Source organism: Paramisgurnus dabryanus, chromosome 24 (genome assembly GCF_030506205.2).
Source record: "Paramisgurnus dabryanus chromosome 24, PD_genome_1.1, whole genome shotgun sequence".
Taxonomy (NCBI): Eukaryota; Metazoa; Chordata; class Actinopteri; order Cypriniformes; family Cobitidae; genus Paramisgurnus; species Paramisgurnus dabryanus.
The window spans coordinates 13,173,341-13,178,246 of record NC_133360.1 but is presented as its reverse complement, the minus strand read 5'-3'; positions in this window follow the sequence as shown (position 1 = coordinate 13,178,246).

Below are 4,906 nucleotides of genomic sequence, written 5' to 3'. Positions count from 1 at the left end.
TAAAAGGGAAATTCGGCACTGAGATATCAAGCAAAACTAAGCGTGAGACATGCGAGAAAGTGATGCGCGGGTCAATGTACAAAACAACTGGCACCCGACCAACGTTTTCAACTAACCCGCCCGCAACTCGGACCGCAAAAAATAAAAAATAAATAGTGTACCCGACCCGCTCCCTGGCCAGCATTTTTTTAAAGTAGTAATTGTTTAATAGTTAATTGCCATCTTTATTTCAAACGACCCGACCGAACGCGACCCGAATATCATAAAAAATATTTTTGGATGACTCGTGACCGCGGGTGACCACATGCATCCGCTCATTTCCGATCAACCCGCGCATCACATCACTGGGGAGAGGATTTGTTGCAGATCAATGCAACATTCCCGCTTATGTTGCGGACCCCGGACGAATGCGAGAGGCGGTGGTATGCATTACAATCGCAGTAGAGGGTTGAGATTGCAGCCTTTAACTCTTTCACCGCCAGCGTTTTTAAAAAAAGTTGCCAGCCAGCGCCAGCGTTTTTCATGATTTTCACCAAAGTTTAATGCCTTCCAGAAAATGTTCTTCTTTAAATAAATAAACATACAATATACCAAATGAAAGAACAGACCCTCTGCTTTCAAACAAAAAAAACCGTTTCATCCTACCTTTAGTGGTTCTTTTGCAATCAGCTTTTGAATATGGGTAGGTTTTTGCAAAAACACCATATTTTGAGCAAAAAGCAAAAATAATTCCATATTTGTGACGGACTTTTCATAGAGATCCCATTCAGAGTGATCTTTAAAACAGACACGGACATGCAGCAGCTTGCCATAGGGCAATACTTCCGGTTTTAAAAAGTTGCGGAAGGTAATAATAGCGGTATTGCGGAAAGACGGAAATTCTCGTCATTGGCGGGGAAGCGTTTTCTCTTAATTGACGAGATTTCTCGTCAATGGCGGGGAAAGAGTTAAACAGACTAGCATGGCAACAGGTATGCCTATAATATTAAATATTTAATATCATTATTGTTTCATGTAATTCTAAAAAACTTCCTGCTTGTCATGAATGTAATGAATTATGAAACAAATGTCATAAACAATATGCTTACATTAAAGTGTGCTTTTAAGTATGTGCAATGCTTTTGAGTTGGTGAAACTGTCCATGTTAAGGAGGATCAGCACCTAAGACATTTTAAGATCATTTGTGAATAGGTCTTAGTGAGTTAGGAGTCCTCTCGACTTCTTTTAAGCTGTCCCAGACTTAGGTGCTACTTTTAGGGCTAAAATGCTTTGTGAATTACTCTTAGTGAAAAAAATTAGGAGTCCTAAATTTAGGAGTTGCTTCTAAATTCGCCAGTTAGGAGCTACTTTTAGCCTTAAAATTCTTTGTGAATACGGCCCCTGATCTGCTCTGCGGTCAACACTGGATTGGCAGGAAGGGAGTACCCTAGCCACAGGAGGTCGCTAGGGCGAGGCCAGGACGCCTCACACAGGGACTGAGCCACAGGTAGCTGCTGGACTTCCGGCCATTAATTGTGTGTTTCTTGTCTGCCTCCAGGATCCGAGAAGGGCGCCACGTGTTCACTGAAACAAAAACAGAAAGCCAAGATCAGAACCATTAGAAGAGGAAATACTTACCTGAGGATGAAGGAGCTCCATCCTCTTCCCTTGGCCCCCCTCTTTCCCTGCAAAGAATAACACACCGGCCATTATTTTAAAGTCCCCTTCCCCCTCCCATCTTGGTTTTAACTAATTTAAATAAAGTTTGTTTCAATTTTACTCATTCGTTTTCGTTGCTTGGTCATTGGGGTGCTTTTGGGGACCTCCCCGAGGTGGAACGTCCGGAGGGGAATTAGTGGCCCGCTCCGGCTGGTAACAGATGCATTCCAACAGGTTTTATCATATTTTTTGTCCAACTCCATTGTATTAGATGTGCTGTGAGGTACGGTATTACTCCACCGCCGGAAACAGAAATGGAGTTGTTTGTATTCTGGCAATTGGCAAAGGTGGATTATCGCCACCAACTGGGCTGGAGTGTCTGTTATTCAAGCTCTCAACGGAAGAATGTATGGGTGTGACGCGTTTGGAAGAATAGATCCACAAGTTTACAACGAATGATAAAAAACCTGTTGGAAAGCATATTTTGCAGCGTTTTTTATGTGGGCATATCAATATTTGCAAGAGGATGCAAAAAGTGTGAAACCTCCCTGTTTCAGCAGTGCTTTTTCAAACCTACTACTTGAAAACCTTTAGAAAAGGGGCATTGTTAACTGGAGGTAAGGTGGGAGGGTAGAGCACACACACACATGCCACAACTCTTTACAACAATAACGAGTGATGACGCGAGTGATACTTTGCATGCATAAATACTGTGATAGCTAGTGCAAATAAAGGCGCAGTGATTGGATTAGACAGGTCATTTCTTATGAATAATGTTCAAAATTCAGTGCCATGCATTCTTAATGTGCAAGTTGAAATTGTTTAACTTAATTTTTTTAAGTTAAAGTAACATAAAAATATATGTTGATTTGACAAAAATACTTTTTTTATAGTGTGGCAGCCAATGATTACGTCACATATTATGATGTGGCTTCAACTGAACATTTCAAACCGAAAAAACAAAATGATCCCAAAAAGTGCCACTTTTTCCACTTTGTAACATAATTTGTGACAGCTGTCACTGTTTTGAACGATGTGCAACAGGTATATATCTGTTAATTATTCAAAAAAGGTGTTGTGGATCTTCATGAGCATTTAAATTTATTGATATGCAGGAGGATTAGCAGTGTTGGCAACCTTTTCTATTGGCTGTGCTTTACTTAATGCATTCATTTACGAGATCATTAAAGTTTCGTGTCCGTTACGATCCTGTCCTCGGGTGCGTTTCCCGAACAACGACGTAACTCGCTGCTGAACCACCATAGTACAATGCATAGATGGAGAAATTAACTAGCTTTCCCGAAAGCATAGTAACTTTGTCGCAGATTCTTCGTTTAAACCATTTTGGTTTAACAACATAGTTGATAATGTCATGTGTGAGGTGAAGTACTGATTAATCTGAGCAAATTAATTTAATGTCAGATTATTGCTGTTAATAGCGTAAATTGCATCGAAAGACTGATTTTGTTATCGTGATTTAGTTATCTGTTGTTTTATTTCAAGATATTTCATTCACGCGCAAGTTCCCTCTTACGTCACTTCTCCCAGGGATTCCCCAGGGTCTTAAAGCTCGTAGGACTACACACATGCGCAGTTTAGAATGATGGATATAGAACACACTACATGTTTTTTGCTTATTTTGTTCAAAAGCATGATCAACATAAGTCTACATATTATAATAACATGGAACTATGCTTCTAACCACAGGTGAAGAGAGCTGTCATTCAAACCACAGAAGTTGAATGTTCGTTTGACTATGGTTTCGGGGAAACACCAAATTGTTGAACTTTGTCTGTAACAACGAAACTTACAACAGTAGTTGGCTAATGATGCTTTTGGGAAACACACCCCTGGTCTTTTGTTCTCTGTGGACTTTTGGTTTGTATTTTGTGTACTGATTTTTCTGTCTGTTGTCCACGTTTGTAGTTCTTTTGTTGATTGTCCCTCAGGTGCGTTTTGTTTGCTTGTTATCCCCTGTGTATAGCCATTTTGATATTGTACATTTAGAATATATTTGTATTTATAACTATTTGGAAATCTGGAATCTGGGGGTGCCAAAAAATCTAAATATAAAATTGTCTTTAAAGTTGGCCAAAAAGAGGTCCACTGCATCCACTCAGAAAAATAAAGTAAAATAAAGGAAATGTACAAAATATCAGACAAAATATTTTTTACATAAAAGATAACTCAATATGTTTGACCCATAGAATGTATTTTGCTGTTTGCTATAGATTTACCTGTGCTACTTATGACTGGTTTTGTGGTCCAGGGTAACATTAGGGTCTTTGACTAAAAACAAGATATCAGTTTTGCTGTATGGAATGCAAAAACTTTGTACAGAACGTATAGGACCTTATAATACTAACGCGGCAGTATGTTTAGAAACTGCTTGAGTTTTGTGTGAAAGTAAAGGAAATCCCCTTACAATTGGCGTCAGCCTGAACTTTTGATATTTTTATCATAAAGCTTTTTAGTGCCACCGGTCTTCGTTGGTTTGTTCAACAGGCAAACCTAAGGCATTGTAGCATGAAGATAAAGCTAGAAATGTCAGCATACACTGAATTCAGATCAGTTTATTTCATAACAGCATCTAAGAGGAAGTGTTGATTATCAGCTATTACTGATCTAGTTGAACTGATCAGTGAACTTTTAGTCTTGTGAAACTGAACCTCTTATGGTTGTGATGGTGTGTTTTTGCTGATAGCATTACATCAATCAAATTATTTTAGGTCAAAGCTAATTTTACTTTTATGGCTAATATAGTTTCTCACTATTGAATTGACCAGGTTTGACTGAAAAAATCCCGCCATATCAGTTTATTTAGATGTGTAGATGCAAAAAGTGTCTCTTCTGTGTGGGAAAACTTGCATCTTTTAAACATTGAGGTAAACTCAGGTTGTTTAAATTCATTTTCATGCTGCATGAGGATTGCCAGTGTTGGCTACTTTTTCTTTAATCTGTGCATGCTTTACAAAATGCATTCATTTATGAGAGTGGTTAATGTGGTTGCAAAAAACCCAGATGCAAATCATTTTATAAAATCTTATTTTAGAGAAAACAAACTTTCAAAAGAATTCAAGAATACTTCACTAAAGATTCAACAGGACCTCTAGATTGAAGTTGTGTTGTTGAAAGAGCTTCAAAAACTCTTGGATAAATTCCAAAGCTAATGTAATTGTTTTATAACATTTAGTGTCAATACTTTACTGCAATACAATTGTTTGTCATTGGTTGCATATTGATAGTTTAAGCGGTTTATTTTCCGTTT